This window comes from Triticum aestivum, chromosome 6B (assembly GCF_018294505.1).
Source record: "Triticum aestivum cultivar Chinese Spring chromosome 6B, IWGSC CS RefSeq v2.1, whole genome shotgun sequence".
NCBI lineage: Eukaryota > Viridiplantae > Streptophyta > Magnoliopsida > Poales > Poaceae > Triticum > Triticum aestivum.
In genome coordinates, this window is record NC_057810.1 from 244,963,806 (window position 1) to 244,991,292 (window position 27,487).

The following is a 27,487-nucleotide window of genomic DNA, read 5'->3' on the forward strand; positions in this document are numbered from 1 at the left end:
GGGGGTCGAGAGGAGAAGACCACGATGAAACCGTTGAGTAGCTCTCATATGCATTATTGTTGATCTAACCAAGAGCCCACATTACTTTGTCTTCTCCTTTGTATTAAACTAGCAAAGTGGCCCGCTCGATGCGCGGGCTAGAATTTTAGAAATTTTAATATGAGAACATATTAGTTCATTTTTTTTCTAAAGACACATTGAGACCAAATGTGTTGAAATTTACAAATTTAAGTCTTGTTTTAACATAGTTTTTTCTAGGTATTTTTTTCTCATTGACATGTAAATATATATGTTTGTCATTTATGTGCTTATTATGAACACCGTACTAAATGTATTTTTAATATGAATCACATTGTAAAATTTATAATTCATATCATTTTTCGGTGTTATGATTTTTTCTATTTATTTTAAATTGTTTAGTAGTTCACCTTTTTTAGGGAGAAATAGATGTGCATTCTCTCGGTTACCTGCAGTTTGTCAAGTTGGAAGGAAGAAAAATGTGATTGTCCGTAGTTTCAATTTGGTCGTCGTTTTTCAAGTGGAGAATGCATATATGAAATCATTTCCATGGTACAACAAATTATCAGTGGGAAAAGCAATTTATTTATGAAAAAATATGATTACATATATTTACTAATATAAATTATGTAAAAAACATATGATTGGAGAAGATAAAACCTAAGTATTGACATGATGGAAAAATATCAAGGGGATGTATTACTATTAAGTGGAAATGATGACGACAAATATGATCGTACATACCATCTAAATATGAGTGCCGAGTTTTTTTCCTTTGTTACGGTTTTTTATTCATACGATGATAATGTACTATATGTTTGCATGATAAAATATACTATAATTTAGGCCGAACACATGTGTATGCAATATATTTTTCTGTAATAATAGCTAGTAATTAGGTTTTTTGTGTTTTTTTAAATTGTGTTGTTTGTAAAACTGATTCTTTTTTTAGAGGAAGTAAAAATTGATTCTTTTTTGCTGGTATGGTTGGTTGGGCTTTAGCCCAACAATCTCAAGCATATCCCCCAAAGGGACGACACATCTTCTCTCTCACTCTACACTTACAAAAAAAGAGTTTTTTTCTTTGTCACTAACAACTTCACATGTATCTCTTGCCTGATGCCCCGATCCCCTTTCTCCTTTCCTTGGTCTCTCCGTTCACTCCAAAATTATTAACACTAAATCAGGCCCGGCTTGTACCGCTGGTAATTCTTAATCTCCCACCAGTTTGCTCTGTTGATTTGTGCCTTGAGCCTGCTAGTCCTCTGCTACAGGCATCCCCGCAGCTCGACTCGCTGGTGCGGCAACATGGTGACCATCTTTGACGGCTGGTTTGGCTCGTACGCCTCCTCTGTGTCCTTGGTTTGTAAGCGGCGATGGATCATGGATGTATAGCATGGCCCGAGTAGCAGCTCCAATGGAGGAGGCGAGATCGTTGATCTGCACGGTGTCGTTGCTGTCAGCATCCTTGTAGGGGATCCTTCGTCGTGGATCTCGACTCGCACAGCTAGCGTGGATTCAGCTTTTGTATGAGGTATTTGGTCCATTGTCTTCCTCAATCGTGCAAGCCAGACTTCGTCGTTGTTCCCACTCGAGGAATCCCGACATCTCGTCGTCTTCCTCCACAGCGGCAACATGCTTCGACCTACAGGTCTCCTTTTTCCCTTTTCATGTCTATATGACATATATTTTTGCTTAACCTTTTCCTGTGTGTGTACGATTGTACCAATATAATGTAATTAAAACACTGCCTGTTAGTGAAAAATGTTAATTTTCTTTTGTCCCCTCCACTTTTTCTGTGCTTCCGTTTGCATCGATAGTGTTAGATCCCTTGCCCCCATTCATACTCGGCAAATTTAAGTACTAATTAGTGTATCATTGAGTAGCTATAGTTTAATATTTCCCAAAGACACTGTGTTTCAATAATTGAGCAATAAAAAAGGTATATACAAATTATAATGATACATGGATGCCTTGATTATTGTGTTGTACTATAAATTAAGCCACACATATCACTAAGTATAGAGTGCCCATATTTGTATTGATAGCCCTAGTAATAAATGCTTAGTAAATTTGAATTTAGGTTTACACAAAAAGATTAAAGTTCTGACCATTGAATTTCTGACCAAATTCAAAGTGACAACCACTATCGTTTGCTTGTGCAAAAGTTCTTCATTTACCATATTTACTAAAATATCCCTGCATAGCGTGATCCCTGATATTGTCGCCACAGAAAGAATTTAAGCATGAAAAAGTGACTTAAGGATCATTTATGTAGTCTAAAATTGATGTAGTAATATAAATTAACTTCAGTCTCATGGATGTTTTGACATCTGCACAAAATCATGTTCATAAATCTTTTTAATAACACTTGTCCTTTGATATGGATTTTGTACATACCTGAGAATTGTTTCTCAATATTTACTCCACTCTCTAATGTATCACTATCAGCAAATTCAAATTAGTAGTCAAAAAATTAATTTTACCTTTTCCTTTAGAATGTATAGGCTATTTCATCTTTTCCCGTATTTCTGATTTAATTGTGTAATAGAAAACTTCATCAAAGCTAAAAATAATCAATAATTAACAACTAAGTTTAATTTACTTTTTCCAGAATACGTATTTTATCTGGTTCACTGACATCATAACAAATAGTTTTTGATCAAAGAGAAACATTTACCCGAAAACGGTCAAAGTATTGCGAATGATGCAACAACAACAAAATTAATATGAATTCCAATGTTCGAAGGAAAAATAAGGGCTAGCTTGTAACATGAGTTTTCTTTGGTATGGTCATCGTCATTCTCTTGAGCCTCCACCATCTAGAGCCCAGCACCCAATATACGTAAGTTTTTTGAAAGGTAATTTGCCAAACAAAATAAAACGTCAACATGTACTAATATAGGTAGTTAATTTACTATAAAGACAACACATTAATGCTTTGTCCGCACACAAAACTTGCTGGTAGTTGAATTATTGAACGTACCTAACTTCCATAATATTTGTACAACATTATGTGTGCTTTTTTCAAACAATTTACAAAGATAGCTTTTCTGATCAAGCTCTTTGTTCTACGTACAGCGACAGTCATGGCCTGCCTTCTAGTCTCGCATGACCTCTTAATAGTTTTTTGATCAAGATTTTTTGTTCTCATGTACAATAAGAGCGGTAAACTACTTATACAATGATTCATTTGGTTTCAAATCGTGCACATATGCTATTTATCCAGTTTCTGACGCAAATCTGATAGGATATATGAGACCATCTTATTCTGTGATATTTGTTGTGCCTACTTATACTCTAAATTTGCATTCTCTTGTAAAGTTTAGTACATTTGCCTTATAAAGGAAGGTGCAGTTCTATCTTAAGTATTGTCATGATTCATGGTAACGCTACCCCTCCTAACTCTGAATATATTTAATTATATCATACTATAGTATTCATTGATCTATTTAAGGACCATATATATAAATGCGCAACTTTATTCTTTTGTATTCTGCTCCCTTTCATAGTAACATGGTCTTAACTCTAAAAGCTGCTGACCTGAAGACATCATTTAACCAAGCTGTGTTGATCTATCCGTTTGGTGCCACCACTACACTGGGAAAGATCACCTGGCCATGGGCAGCATTACTTTCAATTTTAAATTGTATTGCTTAAGTTGCTTCCCTTGCCCACTTTATATAAAATTGGAACAAAATGCAGTCACATTCTGTTTTCGGCTAGTGAGCGCACACTTGTACATGTAAACTAATACATTAAGAATTCATCTATCCAATTCCTGGTATATACATCCTGTAACAAAGCTGAATTAGTAATCAACTGATACAAAGGCAGCAAGATTAACTTGGGGGCATGCACGCTATGGATTTCAAAGGCTGATTAACTTGGGGGCATGCACACTGGATTTCAGAGGCTTATATCAAGCCTTCCCTGTTTCTTTATTTGTCACAGGTGTTGGCAATGTGGTTCAGAGGCTTATATCAAGCCTTCTCTCTTTCTTTATTTGTCACAGGTGTTGGCAATGTGGTTCAGAGGCTTATATCAAGCCTTCTCTCTTTCTTTATTTATCATAGGTGCTAGCCATGCATGTACTGATCAAGAGATGCTCCTTAAAGTTAGCTTTGCTAAGCTACGTGTGCGGCGGCATCATAGACCAAGCTAGCCCTAACAGGTCCATGACTCCATGTACGTGGTGTTTCAGGCTAGTCGTGCATGTACAAATCCAAACAAATCCAACATGTACATATCAAGCCACCTAAAGAAGCTAGCTTTGCCAAGCTACGCTCGCGGTGGCTATCTACAACCAATGTGAAATTTATCTTCAATCTAAATAATTTTCTATGAAACAGAGTTCCTCAATCAGTCTTGGTACATCTTGATTAAAGCAATGGGGATAGTGAATATCAACTATTCTACACCCTAGGGTTTGGGAAGGGGCGGCATACCTTAAGAGGATAACTGGAAGAATGGAGTCGGTGGAGTACCAGGTCATCTTCTTCGGTCTCTGGTGATAGCCGATGTCGCCGGCGCTCGAGGCCTCGGTGATAATCGTGGCTGCCGCCAGGTCACCTCCCTTTTTTCACTTTTGATGCTTGCCTCTTTTTCACGTATATGAGGATGCAACGGATCGAGAGGTTTTCTTTTGATGTGCATGAGCGAAGGGATTTGAGAGGGTTTTTTCACGTGGGCATTGGTGGGTAATTTTAAACCTTTTCAATCCATTGGTGGGTAATTTTAAATCTTTTCAATCCATTGGTTGTGCTCGCGTAATGACTTAAATTGATGGTCCGATGTTTCTAATTATTATGGGTTTTTCTAGCATAATTCTCTTTTTCCTGGTTACCCCGTAAAGCACTTTTTATATATAAATAGATGCTTGCAGATTCCAGCTTAGTCCAATGCACGTGCACTATTATTATTATCGACACCGTTTGGTCGTGAGAGTGAAAGGTAATAATGATGATATATGATGGACTGATTGAGATGAGAGAAGGTGGTATGAACTTGACCTATCTTGTTTTTGTAAATATGATTAGTCCACTATTCCTGATTCGTCCTATTATGGATGAAACATGTTTGCAATGACAACTAGAGATTATAGTTCTCATGCCATGCTTAATTAGCTAGCAGTTTATAATGGTTTACCTTGCATGCCAACATGCTATTAAAACGGTTGTGATGTGGTATGATAGGGTGGTATCCTCCTTTGAATGATTTGAGTGGCTTGACTTGGCACATGTTCACGCATGTAGTTGAAACAAAATCAACATAGCCTCCACGATATTTATGTTCATGGTGATTTATATCCTACTCATGTTTGCACTCATTGTTGGTTAATCTTAATGCATGTTCATGACTGTTGCCGCTCTCTAGTTGGTCGCTTCCCAGTCTCTTTCTAGCCTTCACTTGTACTAAGCGGGAATACTGCTTGTGCATCCACTTCCATAAACCCCCAAAGTTATTCCATATGAGTCCACCATACCTTCCTATATGCGGTATCTACCTGCCGTTCCAAGTAAATTTGTATGTGCCAAACTCTAAACCTTCAAATGAAATTCTGTTTTGTATGCTCGAATAACTCATGTATCAACTAGGGTTGTCTATATCTTCCATGCTAGGTGGGTTATTCTCACGATGAGTGGACTCCGCTCATCATTCACGAGAAAATGGCCGGTAACCGGGATGCCCAATCCCATGCTCAAATCAAAATAATTGCAAACAAAACTCCCCCAGGATTGTTGTTAGTTGGACATCATCCGTTGTTTCAGACAAGCCATGGATTGATGTTTGTTGGTGGTGGGGGAGTATGAACTTTACCATTCTGTTTGGGAACCGCCTATAATGTGTGTAGCATGGAAGATATCGAGATCTCTTGGTAGTTATGTTGACAATGAAAGTATGCCGCTCAAAAATATTATTATCTGTGTTCCAAAACTCGAGCTCTTGCACCTCTACAAATCCCTGCTTCCCTCTATGAAGGGCCTATCTATTTACCTTTATGTTGAGTCATTATCCTCTTATTAAAAAGCACTAGTTGGAGAGCTCCGTTGTCATTTGCATGCATTGCTATTAATTTACATTGAGTATGAATGTGACTGGATCTCTTTTGCCATGAATTACAATGTCTAGTCAGTCCTTGATCTTCAGGGGTGCTCTACATTTATGTTTTGCGGTCTTGGAAAGAGCTAGCGAGATACCATCTTGTTATATCATATTATAATTGTTTTGAGAAAGTGTTGTCATCCGAGATTTATTATTATTGCTCGCTAGTTGATTATGCCATTGATATGAGTAAACATGAGACCTAAAAGTTATTGTGAATATGGTTAGTTCATAATCTTTCCTGAAAACTTGAATATTGGCTTTACATATTTGCAACAAGATCAAACAGAGTTCGTAAAAGTTTTTCTTTATCACTTTTAGTTTGTCAACTGAATTGCTTGAGGACAAGCAAAGGTTTAAGCTTGGGGGAGTTGATACGTCTCCAACGTATCTACTTTTCCAAACACTTTTGCCCTTGTTTTGGACACTAATTTGCATGATTTGATGGAACTAACCCGAACTGATGTTGTTTCCAGCAGAACTGCCATGGTGTTATTGTTGTGCAGAAATAAAAGTTCTCGGAATGACCTAAAAATCCACGGAGCAACTTTTTGGAATTAATAAAAATACTAGCGAAAGAATCAGCATCAAGGGGATCACACCCTATCCACGAGGGTGCAGAGCGCGCCCACTGCCTCGTGGGGCCCCTGGGACTCCATCGACCTCAACCCCAACTTCATATATTCACTTTCAGGGACAAAAAAATAAAAGAGAAGGATTCATCGCGTTTTATGATAAGGAGCCGCCGCCAAGCCCTGTTCTTCCACGGGAGGACTGATCTGGAATCCGTTCGGGGCTCCGAAGAGGGGAATCTGTCGTCATCATCATCATCAACCATCCTCCATCACCAATTTCATGATGCTCACCACCGTGCATGAGTAATCCCATCGTAGGCTTGCTGGACAGTGATGGGTTGGATGAGATTTACCATGTAATCGAGTTAGTTTTGTTAGGGTTTGATCCCTAGTATCCATTATGTTCTAAGATTGATGTTGCTATGACTTTGTCATGCTTAATGCTTGTCACTAGGGCCCGAGTGTCATGATTTCAGATCTGAACCTATTATGTTTTCATGAATATATGTGAGTTCTTGATCCTATCTTGCAAGTCTATACATTGACCTACTATGTGTTATGATCCGGCAACCCCGAAGTGACAATAATCGGGACCACTCCCGGTGATGATCATAGTTTGAGGAGTTCATGTATTCACTAAGTGTTAATGCTTTGGTCCGGTACTCTATTAGAAGGAGGCCTTAATATCCCCTAGTTTCCAATAGGACCCCGCTTCCATGGGAGGGTAGGACAAAAGATGTCATGCAAGTTCTTTTCCATAAGCACGTATGACTATATTCGGAATACATGCCTACATTGCATTGATGAACTGGAGCTAGTTCTGTGTCACCCTATGTTATAACTGTTGCATGAGGAATCGCATCTGACATAATTATCCATCACTGATCCATTGCCTACAAGCTTTCCACATATTGTTCTTTGCTTAGTTACTTTTCCGTTGCCACTGTTACGATTGCTACAAAACTGCTACTTTTACTATTGCCACCATTACCGTTACTTCCATACTACTTTGTTACTAAATACTTTGCTGCACATATTAAGTCTTTCAGGTGTGGTTGAATTGACAACTCAGCTGCTAATACTTGAGAATATTCTTTGGCTCCCCTTGTGTCGAATCAATAAATTTGGGTTGAATACTCTACCCTCAAAAAATGTTGCGATCCCCTATACTTGTGGGTTATCAGTGACTCGGGGCTCTTCTGGCCCAACTCTTTTGCTTCGGGGGCTTCTTCTGGTCCATAAAAAATCCACAAAAATTGGCAGGTCAATTGGACTCCGTTTGGTATTCCTTTTCTGTAGAACTCAAAAACAAGGAAAAAACAGAAACTGGCACTGGGCTCTAGGTTAATAGGTTAGTCCCAAAAATCATATAAAACAGCATATTAATGCATATAAAACATCCAAGATGGATAATATAATAGCATGGAACAATAAAAAATTATAGATACGTTGGAGAAGTATGAGATGGCTTCCTCTCTCTCGTTTGATTCTCAATACAATGGTCTCTTGGAGATCCATATGATGTAACTCTTTTTGTTGTGTGTTTGTTGGGATCTGATGAACTTTGAGTTTATGATCAATTATATCTTTTATATCCATGAAAGTTATTTGAGTCTTATTTGATCCCTTATATGTATGATTGCTTATAGCCTCGTATTTCTTCTCCGATATTTGGGTTTTGTTTGGCCAACTTGATCTATTTACCTTGCAATGGGAAGAGGTGCTTTGTAGTGGGTTCGATCTTACGGTGCTTGATCCCAATGACAGAAGGGGAACCGACATGTATGTATTATTGCTATTAAAGATAAAACGACGGGGGTCTATTTCTACATAAATAGATCTTATCTACATCATGTCATCGTTCTTAATGCATTACTCCATTTCTCCATGAACTTAATACACTAGATGCATGTTGGTAAGCGGTCGATGCGTGGAGTAATAGTAGTAGATGAAGATAGGAGTCGGTCTACTAATCTTGGACGTGATGCCTATATAATGATCATTGACTAGATATCATCATGATTATTTGAAGTTCTATCAATTGCCTAACAGTATTTGGCGTTTGATCTATCAATATTTACTACTCTCTCACGTCTGTTTGCCAATTTTTGGCGCCGTTACCCGAAAGGGATTGACAACCCCTTTTACAGGTCGGGTTGCGGGTATTTGTTATTTGTGTGCAGGTGTTGTTTACGTTGTGTTGCTTAGTTCTCCTACTAGTTCGATAACCTTGGTTTCATTTCGGAGGGAATTACCTTCCGCTGCTGTGCTGCATCGTCATCCCTTCCCACTACAAAAAAATACACTTCCGTGATGATACGTGTTTGTGACAGTAGGTCGCGTTTTTTGTCATGCATGTACATCCATGACAAATTTATGACAGAATCAAGATAGTCATATCTGTGCTGTCGTAGAAGTGTTCCATGACATTACCAAAATTATCATCACGGAAGTGTCCACTTCCATGACGATAAATCGAGCGTCACAGAAGTGCTTTCGTCAAGGGTGACAGACACGTGGCATCCATCGTAACGGAACGTCGTTAAGCTATCGGGTCGGGTTTTGGACCCGATAACCCGTTAACAGCCCCGACCAATGGGGATTTTCCACGTGTAAAATCATCATTGGCTGGAGGAGACACGTGTCAGGTCTGCGTTGGCACAGGTGTCACTCATCCAATGGGCGAGACGCACCTATGATATGTTGACACGTGGACCGGCCCATCAAGTTTAAATGGGCAGGCCCAACTAAAGGCCCACAAGATTTTGCGGACCATAATGGGCCGGCCCCGCTAAAGGCCCACGACATTTTGCGGACCATAATGGGCTATCCCAGCTAAAGGCCTATAAGATTTTGTGGGCCATAATGGGCCGGCCCAGGTAAAGGCCCACAAGATTTTTGTGTGCCATAATGGGCCGACCCGGTAAAGGCCCACAAGATTCTTGCGGATCATAATGGGCCAGCCCAGCTAAAGGCCCACGAGATTTCGCCGACATTAATGGGCCGGCCCAGCTGTAGGCCCACAAGATTTTGAGGACCGTAGTAGGCTGGCCCATTAACTGGCTGCCATGTTTTGGGCCAAATGTCGGCCCATATTTGATCCGGTCCATTAATGGCCTGCCACGCTCCCGGCCTAATAGCGGCCCATATGAGATCCGGTCCGTTGAAAGCCTACCACGTTCTGGGTCAAATTACGGCCCAAATCAGGTCCGGCCCTTTAAGAGGCTTTGGGCTCAATTATGGCCCATATCAGATTCAGCCCGTCAACTGGACACTATGCTTTTGGGCCCACTTGCTAAAGGCCCACTTAGTAATTCGGCCTGATATTAGTTTTGGCCTATTAAGGGCCCATTTAACATTTCGGCCCTATATTAATTTCGGCCTGTTAAAAGCCCGTCATATAGTTGGGCCTAACTACGGCCCGGTTTGCATCCGGCCTGCTCGCAGCCGATATCTGATTGGGCCAAACAAGGACCGAGGCAATTTTGGCCTGTTAAAAGCCCGTGATTTGATTCACACAATCATGGGCCGGGGTTCATTCCGGGCTGATGCCGGCCCGTGAGCTGTTCGGCACATTTCAGGCCCAACCTACATCGTGATTGCATGACGGCCCGATTATGTACCATAATTTTACGGTTTGGCCGGTTTACTGCGAAGACAGGATATATATACAGTAAAATAACTGCAGCATCGTGAATAATAAAAAAACCTAGACTATACAATAAAGAAATTACGGCATATTACATCCATTGGGCATCAAAATTCTCCACTATGATAATAAAGCACAAGCAGACAGCAGATTACATACACTAGCAATCAAAGATCGCCACCAGTGCAAATAAACATGCTGACAAAATAATATACAAAACCGACAGCACTTCAATAGAGTTCAAGAAAGGTTAGACCTGCTGGGGAGCTACAGCGCAAGCAGCTGAGCAAGATGATGAGACTGCGCTTGTTCAACACTTATATCTTCCTCACTCTGAAAGATAAACAAGCAGACAGATGACAGGTTTTGCACATAAAAGTATCAGTGCTGACAATTCATCACATTTCTTACTGATGAATAAAGTGACACAGTTTAAAATTGCATTAACACAATATGGTATTGTTCAGGTCAAGACATGGCAGGAAATGACATTGTGAAGGAGTTGGCAGCTTCTTGACACCACTGGATTACAGATCAAGAACTCATAAGTATCAATGGTTAGTGTGCTGTCAATTTATACCATTTCAGATTGGCAAATAAAGAGACGGTTTAAATAATAGTAGAATGATATGACATTGTTCATAGTTAAGACATTGCAGAATATGACATTGTGCTGTAGTGGGTAGGTTCACCACACCACTGGATTACGGATGAAGAACAGAAGCATACATGCAGTGCAAAAGAAGATCACTTGCTCTTTATAGTTTAATTTACATGGTATGAAGAAGGAACTTGGTTGTACAATTGAAAACTTAAATTGAGAAAGGACAAACTTTTGTTTATGAACTACATAATAAACTTTAAGCAAGCAATTTGATGCAAACACCAAAAATAAACAGCTGCTGCAGTCATGCCTAACCAAATATATACAACAAAGTTTGAAGGCTTGAGATGGACAAACTTACATTATTGGTGAAGACAGACTCTATAAAGGCCTTGTCCATGCTGATGGGGGGGGGGGGCAATTCAAGAAGTTTACCACATAATCTTCTTCAAAAGCATTGCCTTTATTCTACATTTTGTTAAGAGTAAATATAGATGTGATAATATACGAAAAAATGGAGAATATTTAAGATAAGATGAAGAGTGATGCTACATAACCAAGTAGCTATAAATGTAAGTGCAGCAATACAGGCAAAAGGTACATCCAAGAGCAATGCACAGCTAAACTTCTTCAGTACCAACCCCTGTTCAAGAATTCATCCGATTAACCAGTTAACTTGCCGATTAATCCCTACTAGTAGGGTCACCGAGTAGCCTATAAACTGATAAATCATCCGATTAATTGATTAAATGGCTGATTAACTTGCCGATTAGCAGATTAATCCCCTACTCACCATCCAACCAAGCAGCTACCAGTTAACGATTTCCTCAACAATGGTACCAACCTTATCGTAAGAGTAAATATAGATCTGATGTGTAGAAAATGGAGGGCAAAGGAAAATAAGCTGCAGAGTGATGATACATGAACAACTACCTGTCATTATAAGTACACTAATAAAGGACATCAAGTACTTACAAGAACAATGCAGAGATAAAAAAACATTAGCATTGGATATATTCTACACTAATGTAACCATTCATACAGATCAGATAATTTGGAGCGAACAATTGATAAGCAATCTATCATGCATACTGCTGTCACATAATGAACCAGGTATGTATGCAAGTACAGTGATACAGGACAACAGGTACTAACAAGAGCAAAGCAGCGGGCAGCATATTTGCGATATCCTGTCGTTCTTTTCAAACCGGAATTCTTCTTCGAGTAGATTTCCTGTGAAAAAGATCCATAAGGCACATGCGGAAAAGTAGAAGTTCAAATTGTCATGTGATTTCATAGACAGTACCTCATCCTGGGAACAAGACCAGTGCATAACAAGGTTTTTACATTCAATATCTTCTAAATTTAGCATAGGAGACTTCACCGGAAATTCGTTTATAGACTTGCCATCCAAGTGTGATTTCCTCAGGTAACATCGATACTACTGCAATGCTTCCTTGAAAAGCACAAGCTAGCTTTGCTCGTCATGGCTATCCAGATTGACCCTCGCCTAGTTATAACAATGTAATGTAAATCATTGATGTGTTCAATCAGTAGAAAACAGGAAAATAATAACCATGAATAATAGCACTTACACGTAAGTTGGACAGGAAGATGTGAAAATGGTGTTTGTCTTCACAATAATCTTCCCATGATGGGAATATATGCATGTAGGCCCTAACAACATTGAAAGCATTGTCTTTTAAACTAGGAATAAATGGAATGGGGTTCCAATCTACAGGAATTGGCCGTCTCTGCAGTTGGGATAGGTCTTCGGCCGGTGGACTTGCTGTACTTTTTGCTGGAGTGGGATTTTTCTGTGGTACAGCTGGTGCTATGGCAAATGAAATCGGTATACCTTTTGCTGGAGTGCAGGTCCTGTGTGGTGGGGCTAGTGGTGTGGCCAGTGAAGTATGGGTACAGTCTGCTGGAGTCGGTCCTATGTTTTGTGTCACTGGTTGTACAACCAATATAAGTGGGGTGCTGTCTGATTTCTCCGGCACCACCATGTTTTTCAAGGACTTTGTTGGTGCTCCATCAGGTTCGGCAATCACCCTCTTCCTTTTTGATGTCTGATGCACAAGAACAACATTTGAGTGCAAAAACATGGCATGATGACACATGGAATATGTATTGATAATGGATGGGCATGGCATCTCGACATATATGATGAGTAAACTAAGCAGATGGCGCTGCAACAAAGTAGAAGAAATGCAAAACAACATATGCAAGATACCCGCAATCAATAAAACATTGCCAAATTAGAACAGGCACCTTGATGGGTGAACAGGACAGGCCATCTGCCTTTGACTCCTCGAGGTTAGAATAGTCATTAGGATCATATTCTAAACAAGAATCAACAGGTGGGGAGCGTATGAGTTTCATTGCATCCAGAATGGTACTCAATGCCTTGGTGCCAATTTTGTAAGTCATTGCAGTGTTTAGCTTCAAGAGTGGACTGCTACTAGTGCGACACAAAGCAGCTACACAGATCATAATGTAGATATAACGGGAAAACCTTAAGCATCAGAGTAAAATCAGCAAAGTGGAACTTGCTGGAATATATGTGCTAGTATTGCCAGTACGGCTAGAAACGCTTCAGATACCAGCTCTCTTCAAGTGAAGGTGCGGTACTATTAATATCAGTGTAACTCTCAAAGGCGACACAGCTCCCCACATTTCCTTGCTATTCTTATAGGATTCAAGTGGGCAGGCCACTACAAATCCTATTCCTATGTTTACAAGATCCTACGAATCAAAGAGGCTCAAAGTGTCCATCACAACCGACTGTATATACCTCTACATTGCAAATGTCCCTGCTCATCTTCAGTACAAGGAACATACTGTACTACTATCATACTCCCTCTGTTCCAAAATATAAGTCTTGGTAGAGATTTCCACTATGGATCACATACAGATGTATCCAGATACATTTTAGAGTGTAGATTCACTCATTTTGCTCCATATGTAGTCCATGGTGGAATCTATACAAAGACTTGTATTTAGGAACGGAGAGAGTACATATTAAAGAAGAACGGAAAAGGAACATGGTAAAGAAGAGCAAGCAGATTTTGGATAATAAAATGTTGGTTGCACAGTGCCCACACATGATGAACTAGAGCGCATTAAGAATGCAACTCCCAGCTGTCTCTCGACCATTTCAGGCGGTTGGATGAAGATCCTATGTCTCCTAACCCTTCTTCTTCCTCGTCTCTGATTCTTCCCATACAGAACACCGCACGGGCCGCCGGCCCACACCGCCTGTGTTCCTCTGTCACCCCCACCCCCACCCCCGCCCCAACCCCCACCCGCGTCGAGTTTTCTTCGCTTGGCGAGGCCCCACAACCACCCGAGCCCCTTCGATCGCACCGGCGAACTCCGCCGAGCTCTGAAAAATCGACTGACCCAATTTTGAAATTTAGTCTGCTGTGATATAACTAGTGTGGAATATAAAAGGGGAAAACCATAAGCTTTGGGAGTATAGTGTTGAGCATGCCATGGCGGATCCGAAGGTGCAAACCAGACAAAGTCAACTTCGCAACCAAGGCAAGAAATCAGAGTAAAGCAGTGCCGATCTATTTTCTTTTTGCGATAAATAAGTTGAGCAGATACGAAAGAGTACCGCCTCTGGTGCAGTGCCGTGTACGCATCTGCTGAGAATTTGATGGTGCTGCGGTAGCGATGGCTGTCAGCGGCGTGGAAGCAGATCTAGGAGGGTAGATGGTGGTGGCAGGGCACGGTGGATGAGACGGTCGTAGGAGCGGCGCCGGCAAGGTGGACAACGGCGGGGATGAAGCGAGAGGACGGGATGCAAGGATCCTGGTCCGAAGCCGTGGATGAGAGAGGTTGATCTCTTGTAATGGACGGCGGCGGCGGGTATCAGCTCCGGCATGGTGGAGGAGGACGGCGGTGGATGGGGTGGCGGACGGTGGCAGACGGAGGAGGGTGGGGTGGAGTGGGTGTTTTGGCGCCCACGGAGTACGAATGGGGAAAAGGGAGGTAGAGAGGAAGAGGGGAACCATGTATTCAGGGCGCGCTTGTCTCAAATGCGAGGAAATTTACAAACTTAGCCCCCGTTTCAAATTTCTACTACATCACAGCAACATTAGTCGGTTGGGGATAGGACGGTAATCTCGCATACACCGAATATTTGCCGACGAGAGTTTATTTTTGGCGCCCGCCGTGTATGAATATGAATCGGGGAGGGAGTCGATTTTGGCCGAGGACACACTGTGTTTTGGCGCCCACCGTGTATGAATCCGGGTGAGAGGCGGTTACGTCACGTTTGGGTGAAATTACAAACCTACCCCTATCGAAACCTATAGAAATCCAGCAGATAGGCTTTGCGTGGCCGGGATAGGCAGTAGTGATTTCCATCTCACAGATTCTGGTTTCGGGCGGTTACTGCGACTTTCCCTGCTTCGTTCAAATTTTGCAGAGTGCACGTTTACCATGCCAACTCAATTCGAATCCCGTTTGTATTCTATTTTTTTGGGCAGGATCCATTTTCAATTGGAATTACATTTTATATACATCATTTTTATATATACTTTCAAAAGCACAACAAAGAATTCTGCTCCTTTATATGTATAATATGATTTACAAATACAACGATCTCGAAATCTTGAGGTTGAATTCGAAAAAAATTAACCAAATTATGTTCTACTAAAATGTATGGATCAGTAATATCTACATATTAAATAACATAGATGTGCGTGAATTCATATGAGTATGCATGTTTGATAGATCAATTTTGGTTCGAGTATGGATTACATGTAGCATCATCTTGAATTCAAATATTTGAATCCCTTTTTTGTTCACTCCTTTCACGCCCATCTCTCTCGCATGCATGCTCCTTTAGGTAGCTATCACTCTCTTTTCTCCAGCTCACCCGCATGCTCACTTCATGTTTCTCCTATCCTCGCAAACATAGTCTCTCGACGTCTCCCTTGAGAAGTGTCACACTCTCCCTACTATTATACATTACACGGTTTTCATTATCTCTCACGTCTCTACTGTTCTCTGGTATCACTCGGTACCTAAGCTTTCTTTTTCACCACCACACACACAGTCTCCACTCGTCTTTCACTTTGTCTTTCTCTCTATGGGATTCTCTCACACACCCTATATGTCTCTACATATGACTCATACCACCAAAATTACTCTCTCTCTCTCCTATAGACACAACATTTGTTGCGGTCTCCTTTTCGTCTCCATCCCAGACTGACATTATTCATTTGTTTACCGATCAAACAATCCCGACTACCGTCTCCTCTCTCTCTCTCTCTCTCTCTCTCATAGACACACACACACACACACACAACTCCTGCTTCCACTCCCCTTCCCGACTACCGTCTCTCTCTCACACACACAAAACTCTCGCTTTCACACCCCGACTCGTATTTCTCTCACAAACATTTATCGACTAGCTAGCCTCTAGATAGGTTTATACACCCGCACACTCGTGCTTCCACCATTGCATACATGTCTCTCTCCTGCTCCTTGTATCTATGTAGATTTTTCTTCCCTTCTTGAGACATGCCCTCTTGATCGTGCACACACACACTATCACCTCATTTTAAGCTGATACCTATCGCACACACACTCCTTGTGTCTTTGTCACACATGCACTCCGTCCTCCTCCACTCTCCCTCTCTCTCACACACACATGGGCTTTTTGCAACAACTAGCAAGATGCCCATGCGTTGCACGGAACATCAAGATGCATTTGTATGAGTAGTTTATCTTGTGGGGGAAAAGGATGAACGAGGGAAGACCTTATTTGCAAATGTGGAGAGGGGTGTGGGAATCTTTTTGCAAAATTGCCATAGTTTCCTTCCTATCCGTCAGATATAGATCGGACGGCCTATATTGTAGGATGGCAGGCACACGATCATCACCGACAATGCTTTTTATAAGAGTAGGGATAAAAAATAGAGTTGGTGATGATGGTGGGCCTGCCATCCTGCAGTGTAGGTCGTCCAATTTATATGTGACGAATAGGAAGGAAAATATGGCAATTTACCCGCACTCTTCACCACATTTGCAGATAAGGCCTTCCCTCGTTCAACCTTTTCTCCCACAAGATCTTGATGTTCCGTGCAACGCACGGGCATCTTGCTAGTAAGAGTAGAAATTAGACATATACCACTTCTCGAATCTTGAAACCAACAACATTCCTCCCTTATCTCATCAAAACCGCTGAAGGAATATATTTTGAGTGAAATATAACATATTTTTAGTGATATACGTATTTCAAAATTAGACGTTTTTCTATCAAATCGGTGAATATGTATTAATCTACTTTGATCGTGTGGCAACACATTGGCACATTGCTAGTAGTTATTATAATTTTTTGGACACCAGACAAACGGTGGAGTACATATACGAAGAGAAGAGGCACACACACGCTGTCGGCCTCTCGCTGTCTCGCACGCATGAGTGTTATGTAAAGGCGACGTTAACAAATAAACCCTAAAACCCTAGGTGCATGATTGCTGCATTCACGGGTACCGGGTACGTGGTGGAGCACCTTTGTAGGAATAGTCAGCTCGCGTGATAATTTGATCCGTAGGGGTTGATGGTCGGGACCACAGGTGAACAACTTGGAGCGCGGTGGCTCGCCAGTTGCCACAGATCGAGTAGCCACGTTTAAAATATCATTTTTTAGCGGGGTTAAGAGTTCCGATTTTCAATGGCACGTTATAAGTAGTAAGTAGTTTTTAGAACGATTGGTATGGAGAGAAAATGGAATTCATAGTACTACGTACCTCCTTGGCGTATGGTTGTATGGGTTTTTTTGCGATGGAGGTTGTATGGGTTTATGTTGCCGGATGTTGAACCTGGTAGTTCTAGGGCAAATACTATGATTTAGATTTAGATGCTGGTTTTCGGTAATGAAAATCGGAAGGGGAAACCCTTCTTTGATTAAAAAAACTACTACCTCCATTCTAGTTTACTAGTCCCCATCGTACTTTGGGTCAAAGTTTGTCCACGAATTTTACTTGTAAAATGTGAATGGAAAATGAGATTTTGTTATACCCAAACAATAAAGGACTGGAGGGAGTGATTGCTCTGACACGGACGCGACCTCTCATAGCGCAGGCATTGAACCGGCGTGCCGGCCAAGAGGGCCGCACTTGCTGTAGGCCCGGCTGAGCACGCCTCCTCGCCGCGTGCAACCAGCTTAAGACTGGCCCGCCTGCCTTCATTGAATCCGCGCGTGTGCCGACAACACGTCTTTCCGCGAGCCGGCAGGCATTTTAGAACACAAAAAATGACTAAAATATAATTAATTTACGCATGGTCTTGACTTGTTGTGCTTGCACTGGTAGCAGGAACTAGTAGAGGTTTTTCTTTATTTATAACTCTCCTCACATTTTTTTGGCTTTGAAGTGAATCATGGTTGTGGACATTATGTATGAATGTGCAAATATCTGTGAACATGAGTTTGATGTGGAAGTTGAACTTGGAATGTTGGGCTTGTGCGTGAACTATACCATGTCCAATGCTTCGTCTGTTATTGTTTGGAAAGTAATTGCTGTTATTACATGACCCAAAAAAACATTTTGTGCCACATCAGTAGATGCACGGACATCACAATAGGCATGCTGACTGGATAATCATTTGAACCTAGCTATTATGAAGGAAATTTTGTATTGACAACAGTTTTAGATAGCAGGAGACACCTAGCCTGCTCTGCCTCTGCTAGCTTATTTTTGGCTTCTTCCATCTCTTCTTTGGCTTGGGTGAAGAGAGCATCTGATTGCTATTTTTGCTTCTTCAGGAACTCAGCTACATTCTCAAGGGCGGCTGCACGCTTTCTTTCAGCCTTTACTAATGCCATGAGGACACGAACAACTGACGACTCCACCTGGCTTGTGTGTAATCCAGCATCATCTGGGAATTTGCACCTTGTGTCTAATCCAGCATCATTAGGGAACTGGCACCTTGTGTGTAATCCAGCCTCATTTTGGAAACATGATGTCGAGGTTGACCATACTTCCCTCCTCGCAGGAACTGCATCCTGACATGAAGTTACTTCTTTTTTAGATCAATACTCAGAGCAACCTAGATCCATTTAGTAGAAGCCAGATAAACAGAACTCGGAGAAGTGAATTCAAAAGGAAAAAAATATAAAAACATACTACAAGGTGAGAACACCCACTTCCGACATCAAGCTAAAAACGAAAGCATTAGGACGATTAAGACTCTTCTTATTACACATCGAAGAACACCACGCTTAAGAGAAATAGAAACTACAACATATACACATCGAAGAACACGAGGCTACACGAAAGTAATTGAAAGGGTGTTACTTACCAAAGCTCGTTTTACAGGTTCGGTGCAGATCCTCTTTAACTTGCCACGCTCCTTGAAGATGTCCCAAATATCCCATGTTTGGTCTTCATTGCTCCTCTGCATGTTCGCACTTGTGGTTTTAAAATCTCAACATGGCAAGAAAAATATACTACTAGTAATACTCGCGCATCTTGTGGACAATATTAAAGCACTCGTCTGCCATGTTAGAGCATCTCCAACAGAATCACAATGCGTGGTGCTTTAAAAAAGCATTTATAGTGCTGAGATCGAGAAGTAGATACTAGAGAGTAGAGGATAGTTCTCAACATAGATAGATAAAAAAAGGTAATTCAACTACTCCTCGTCGTCCGACTCCTCCTCGGTGATGTCCTCCTCCGACGTCTGACTATAGGCGTGAAGATACCGATCGTCGTCGGATTCCCAGGGCGACGCTGCTCCTAGCCTCATGTTGAATTGAGCGTCCGCTTTTCGCCTACGCTTGTCCTCGCGATAGGCGGCTCGTTCCACCCTCCTGTTATCCCTCTCCACCCTCCTTTGCGCGTAGAACTCACGCTCGTTGATGATGTCCTGCGGGAAGTGTTGGCGCCACAGTGCCATGGCTTCCTCGTCCATCTCGGTGATGCTGAGACGGTGCTCCCGCCTCCGGTTGTCGCGAGGATCCTTGTCGGTGCTAAGCCACGGCAGAGGCGCGAGCTCCTGCGCCCTCTCCCGCGTCGGCACGTTGGGGAAGTTCAATGTTCTATGAGTCCACCGGAGGCGCCACGCCGCCACGTCGTACGCGCGGGCGGCCTCATTGGCGGTGTCGAAATTGTCGAGGCCGAGGCGCATCCCGCGGAACCGGATGTCGGCGGAGAAGCCGCCGGCGGGGCGCGCGTGGACGCCGCGGTATCCCCAAGTTTCCCGGTGACAAAGCGGCATGGTGGCGCGGCAGTGGCGAGGCGAAAAAGAGCAGGGAGAGAGCGGTGGCGAGGCACAGAGTAGGGAGAGAGTGGTGGCAAGGCACAGAGCGGTGGCAGGGCGATGGATTTTATAAAGCGCGTCGGACGCCGCGCGCGCGATCCTTTCCCGATGTCTCTGCTATCTCTACTCTCTTCTCTACTATTATATTTATTTTATATTTAATATTTAATATTTATCTCTACTTCTACTGTCTACTTTTTTCTCTATACTTTTTTTCTTGCAATATAGGCCGTCCGATTTATATGTGACAGATAGGAAGGAAACAAATGGGAATTTTGCAAAAAGATACCCATACCCCTCTCCAGATTTGCAAATAAGGCCTTCCCTCGTTCATCCTTTTCTCCCACAAGATAAACTACTCATACAAATGCATCTTGATGCGTGCAACGCATGGGCATCTTGCTAGTTCTAAAAACCTTTCCATCATTTGCCACACTACTGGTTGCAGATGAAAAACCTACCCAAGCACATCGCGATACAGGAGCGACGCACAATTACAAGCTGATATTCTGTTGGACAATGGAGGCTATAACCAATTACTTTTATGGGAACAATAGCACCCAGGAAATTTGAAGGGTAGGTATGAACAAAATTGGAACTGCACATGTACTGCTAAGTGATTGAATACACACATTACCAATCGAGGAGGAGAACGATGGTCGCGGCGGCCTCTATGAGTCATGGTCGGCAACAGGAGTCAGTTCATTGTCCACGACGGTGGTACTTCTGCGCTTGGCGTCGGCTTCCGGGAAGCAGATCCGAGACCATGGAAGACGATGCCGGGGAAGAGGCTCCGTGTACGATGACGACGGTGGACCGGCTCCAGTGCGGCGTACGAGGTCGTCGATGAGGCAGATGCGCTGCGGTGGACGAGTGCGCCGATGTAAAGGGGAGGAGCACGAAGGCTGCGGTGCCGTGGAGAAGTATATTTTGCGACGGGGATAGAAAATGGGGAGAAATCAGGTGTACTACTCTGGGTGCCAGGGTGGGGTTGGTTGGGTAGGGTGAACCTGAAGTTACGAAAACAGCCCCCTACCAAGCGTCATCCGTACGCCTGTTCCAAAGGCTATGATGGTAACTTCCCACTGCTTGAATGAGGGTCGCGGGAGATTTTCCCGCCGACCTCAAAATTTTGTGACACTGGACTCCCCGTGTGGCGTGTTGAGTGATTCGGCTAAGCAACTAGCGAGTAGTAGTACTAAACTCTGCATATTAGGTTTGACCGAAGTCAAACTTCCTAAGTTTTACCAAGTTTATAGAAAAATATAAACATTTACCATAACAAATATGTATGATGTGAAAGTACATTCAATAATGAATCTAATGGTATTTATTTGTTATTGTATATGTTAATATTTTTTGTTATAAGCTTTCTGAGAGTTTACAAAACTTGACTTTGATCAATGCTAATACGCGGACTTAAATAAAAACGGAGGGAGTACACATTTGTTTTCTTAGTTTGTAGTGAACTAATCATTTGTTGAAATTGTGAAATAAATATATTAGGCTATTGACTTCGAATGTAATGGTCTATACAATTCAATAGTTACAATCATTGTCGAATCCCAAGATGTATACAAGGTCTATAGTACCTCACAACATTCTCAAACTCACATAATCCCAGTCAAATGATAATCTAAATGCATTTCATAGTTATTACTTTGTAGGATGCAACAAAAACAACCATAACTCTACATCAGCCATTATAGAAGCAACATTTTGACATATCCCAATGTGTGAATGAAACGTGCAGAGAGATCTTTTGAAGATGGAGCAGATAGGGCGGGAAAGATTGTATGTATGTGGACGAGAGAGTAGGAGACAAACCTAACGAGACAGAGAGAGAGAGATAGAGAGAGAAAGAGAGAGGAAGAAGTTAGGTCTGTGAGAAAGATGGATACATGTAATATACATGAGATCCGTGTGCATCCGGATTCTGTATACGTGGAAGGAGAAGAGAGAACATGTTTGATGAGAGAGCTGGAAAAACATGGACAAGAGGGAAAGGATCTTGTGGGTTGAGGGATTGACAATTTTGTGCGGGGAGAGAGGGATTGGTAATTTTTTGCAAGAGAGAGAGAGGGTGGGGGGAGGAGTCAGTCAGCCATCGTCACATCACCCTGCTTCCAAATGACCCCGCATTCTCTAGCACGGTGTTGTCACCGTCTACGATATGCTCGATGCCCTCTTTGAAGATTGAGGTATTGTGCATGTTGGGGTGCAAAGAAGCACAAGCGAGAGTGGTCCCCGTATAACCTTGGATGGGGATGAATTGTGTGCTCGGGGGAGTGTGTGTGTGTGTGTGTTGTGCTGCGTGTCTCTCTCTCTCTCTGTGTGTGTGTGTATGTGTCAGATATTGAGAGAAAACAAACCTAAGGAGAGAAATGGTATTCACGAAGAGATTGTGCGGGCCTTGAGGTGGACAGGGGCCGGGTGTGGGTGTCAAAGTGTGCGCGTTGATGCGTGTGTTGCATGCGACCGTGTGAGGGATGGACGAATCGAGAGAGATGGTTGTTGTGTTACGGATGCTCCTCTCTCTGTCTCCCTCTCTTCCTCTCTCTCTCTCTCTCACACACACACACACAAGTAAACTCGAAGACCGTTCTCTCATGTATACACAATGTATCGGCATCTATCTATGTCTCACTCATGCATAATCATTTGCACATTCACACCTCTCTATGTCTGTATCACACGCACACCGTCTCCACATTGCCCTTCCGCCACAACACACATATGGACACATACACACGTTCTCTCTCAGTCACACACACAAAATTAGTATTAAAAAAACTAGGGCGCACCTAAAACGTCCAAATCCAAATAAACATGAACTAGAGCTAAATTCAAATATATGGAAATATTGCAGCGTCAAGAACTTCCACAGGAAAAAAAAGTTGAGTAATATTCGAGGATTGTTTTCACACACACAAAGAGGTTCGGTGGATGTCCTTCGAGTGCGACACGGTGACGCACCGTTCGATCGACCGTGCGGCCATGGTTCACGCGCTTGCACAGGATTCCGTATTGTGGCTGTGGTACTAATTAATAAAAGCGCTGCCTAAGTCTAATGTTTACGTGTACTAGTACGGTTTTCTTTTAGGTTTGACCAACCTTATATATAAGACTAAAGTAAGCTCCCACACGCGCACTCATCAATATGCCGCCACCGCCGTTGCGCATGCCGGCGCCCGCCTGATCCAGCCAACAATTTCTCGCCCATCACCGCCATGTCGCCGCCATCCTTGTGCCATGAGGCCAAAGGCTCGCCCGCTCACGTCGTCTGCAGTCCCTCCTCGCGATGACGTCGCGCTGCCAAGCACGCGAGCAGCTGGTGGAGCCGCATCTATGCATGCAGCGTACAAAGAGGAGGACGAGCGCATGCTCCAGCATGCCGGCGAGGAGGAACTAGCGTGTCATTGTCGTCTCCGCCCGCGCGGAGTAGGCGCGCATGGTGGCTGTCGCGGCGGAAGTCGATCGCACGCGCGTTGAGCCCGCAAACCGGGTGCGGACGTGGAATCTACCTTCGAGACCTTGAATGCCACGTGGATCCTGCAATCTGATGGAGCAATTTGGGTCAGTCGACTCATGTGAGCCGTTTGATGCAACATGGATGGCTAGAAGGGCTTCTTCCACCTCTTATGTTGTCTTCTTCCTTCGCTCCATCGAACTTCTTTCACAAATCGAATGACCCAAATTATACTACTAGTACGAACGTATTAAGTACAGTAGGAACACGAAGATACGAGCAGTAGTACCAACTGCAAGAACAACAGTAGTAAGACATAGTACTAGTACTACTGTACGCACTAAAGAGTTCAAATAACGAGAAAGAACATAAACATAGTTCTGCTGGGGCCTGAGCACAACACACCCTTGAAAATAAACTAAGCAAGTAGTCCGCTTGACACTGCAGTAGAACCAGCATGAGCGACGGCACTGCCACCTACTCGGAGTCCGAGTCCACGTCCTCGACTTCGTCCTTGTCCCTCTTCCTCTTCCTCTTCGCCGACGCTTCTTTGCTTGAACCGGACACTGAGCTCTGCTTCTTTATACAACCCTTGTAGATATTTAAACAAAGGTAGGCATCCATTGCTACGTACATGATGTGATCTTCATCTAATGTCTTCGACTCCCATGCATGATGAAACTCGTGATGAGGTTTCTTCAGTTTAGCATACGAAGGATCAATCATGGCTGCTGCCAGGGTCAGCATTGAAGGTTGAGAGGAGGACACCAGGCTTGCCTTCTGGAGATCGAAGGGCTGGCCTACAACGAGACCTATCCGACGCAGGACATCCCTATCGTTTTTAAAGCCTACAATAACAAATTTCACTCTTTTGTCCTTGAGGAAGTTCTTAAAATCCTGGCACTCAGCGTCGACATGGCATATGTGGTAGACCAAGCAAACATTATGTATGCAGACCTGGATCATGGCGGGCTTCTTCCTCTCTTCGTCCTTTAGATCCTTCTCTCATCCCAGGACTGTGGTGTATTCAACATCCAGCCCAGCGACCCACTCATCCGTTGAACTGTTGAACATGCGTAGGAAGCGAGCAAGCCATGCTTTCACCGTCGCGGATCCACGTGTGTAGATGACGATGAACTGATCGCTGGTGATGGCTCTAACCTGGTACTCAGCGGCGACCATGGAGATTTGGGAGGCCATGGATTTTGGAGGAGGGTTAGGATAACTTGAACTGTTGTGCCCCGCAAAAAAAAGCTGGGAGCGAACTAATGTGAAAGGACGGGATGACTGGGAGCGAACTATTGTAAGGTAGAAGACGGGGACGAGTAGGGCGTGTGAACGGCGTGGTGTTGCTGGCTTGCCCGGTGGATAAATGGCTGCAAGCCCCCAAAGAGTTCTCAAGAACTATGCGGGACCCACTAGATGTCATGTCTACTCGACCCATATCGTAGGCCTGACGGTATAGCTTCTGCCTGTTCGCACGCCATGCCGGCGTGTGGATGTAACTTCACTTAATTCCATCAAACGCCGTGCCTCCCACGACCTTCCCCTCCCTCGCGCGGTCGCGCCCTTTGAGACTTCGACCGGCTATAAATGAGCAATTTTTTTGCCTTTTTTTAGACAAGCAAAAAACATTCCTACTCCGCATGCATGATACTCCCTCTGGTCCTTTTTACTCCCGTCAACCATTTGCAAAGTGTTTGACCAAATTTATACTTTTTTTTGAACACCACCTTATATTAATTAACCAGCCACACCAGTACACTCATTCGGTACAATATTCACCACACAGGGCGGTACGTTATTTACAAGAATACCATCTAATCTATTGTCAAAGCTATACTTAGTGATTAAGTGTGCCACCTTATTGGCCGAATGGCTCATCTTTGACAATTGAAGATTGTTGATCAACTTCGAGATGCTCAACGCTTTCATCTTCAAGTCAGGCATAGCAGACCTGTCATAGTCCCCCGATGCAAGAGACGCTACCACAAAAGCACAATCAGTCTCTAAAATTACAGGATTATGAAGAGAAATACCTATGTAGAGACCGGCAATGCAAGCCCTAAGCTCCGCTTCCTCCACGCTTTGACAGGCATCAATGAAATCCCACGACCAAATTTATAGTAAAAATATCAATATCTACAATACTGATTATAATGAGTATAATAACTACGTTTTATAATGAGTGTAAAAATATTGATTTGACATTGTGAATGTTGACACATTTTTCTATAAGTCTGGTGAAAGTAGAGGTACATTGACTTCAGACAAAACTTAAATGCACAATGCAGACTAGTTCCTCCGTCCATGTGCGTGCCATGTCCTATCTTGTCATCACAACAAGGTTAGCTATTAGAGTACCACTACCTCCCTTCTAGTTTAAAGGGCTCGATTCAAAAATTTCACCTACTCTTAGCAAGATAGTAGAGGCGGTGGAATAGTTTTTGAAGTCTGCAAAAGTACTCAACTAGTGTTGCCGTTCTTCACAAAAAAATGTGTTTACCAATGCATGCATGAACACTAGTTACTCTAACCCCCTCTCTTCTTTAATTCTTTGCCACATCAGCATGTTTGCTATTCCCGTGTGCATGATACCATCTAAGATACCACCATTATGGCTAGCCTTAATCATCACATGCAATAATTTAGTGCACCTTGAAATATGAACATGTGTGGGGCGTGTATGTTTTTTATGACTTGAGACTATACCTAGCCCGCCATGCAAGATGACTTATTATGCACCGTTCCCCATACCTGCAGGAAGCCCATTTGTCTCCAAATCTTTTCCTCTCCATGCGTGGAAACAATATGCCTGCCAAACTCTCCTTCTCCCTCCGGCGGTCCCACCACTCCACCCCGTGTGAAAAAATTTGCATGCATGACTCTCCTCCCCCACACTCGTCCAATCCATCGTGACCTCAATATTTCCACCCCTTCGCTCCCCCGTAATTTACTCCAACAAATATGCCCACGTAGTTGTTACTTAGCTGCAGGTGCATTGGGTCACTGACATATGGGCCCAATACGGGTCTGGCCCACATGTCAGTGATGCAACTGGACCTACAGTTAAGTCAGTGCAGCTCAGTCCATATCTTACGTAGGTGTGCCATTGCTCGCTATAAATACTGCGCCTCCTGTCGGTGTCAAAACCGGCGGATCTCGGGTAGGGGGTCCCGATCTGTGCGTCTTAGCCTAATGGTAACAGGAGGCGAGGGACACAATGTTTACCCAGGTTCGGGCCCTCTCGATGGAGGTAAAACCCTACTTCCTGCTTGATTGATATTGATGATATGAGTAGTACAAGAGTTGATCTACCACAAGATCGTAGAGGCTAAACCCTAGAAGCTAGCCTATGATGATTGTGATTCTGATCGTCCCTCTAAGGACTAAACCCTTCGGTTTATATAGACACCGGAGGGGGCTAGGGTTTACACGGAGTCGGTTACAAAGAAGGAAACATAATATCTGAATCGCCAAGCTTGTCTTCCACGCAAAGGAGAGTCCTATCTGTACACGGGACGAAGTCTTGAGTCTTGTATCTTCACGGTCCTATAGTCCGGACAAAGTATATAGTCCGGCAGTCCGGATACCCCCTAATCCAGGACTCCCTCAGTAGCCCCTGAACCAGGCTTCAATGACGATGAGTCCGGCGTGCAGTTTTGTCTTCGGCATTGCAAGGCGGGTTCCATCTCCGAATACTCCAAAGTAATTATCGAACACTTAGACCGTGTCCGGATCTGCAAGATGATCTTCACATACCACTGTAGGGAGCATAGCATAAA

General features: G+C 43.0%; 1 long non-coding RNA gene across 1 annotated transcript; it reads left to right on the forward strand.

Moving 5' to 3' along the window:
• Positions 1 to 1,083: 1,083 nt before the first annotated feature.
• LOC123136799 (uncharacterized) lies at positions 1,084 to 5,228 on the forward strand. Its single transcript, XR_006467287.1, has 3 exons — positions 1,084 to 1,223; positions 1,293 to 1,669; positions 3,531 to 5,228. It is a non-coding gene; the product is annotated as an uncharacterized lncRNA (long non-coding RNA).
• Positions 5,229 to 27,487: the final 22,259 nt, after the last annotated feature.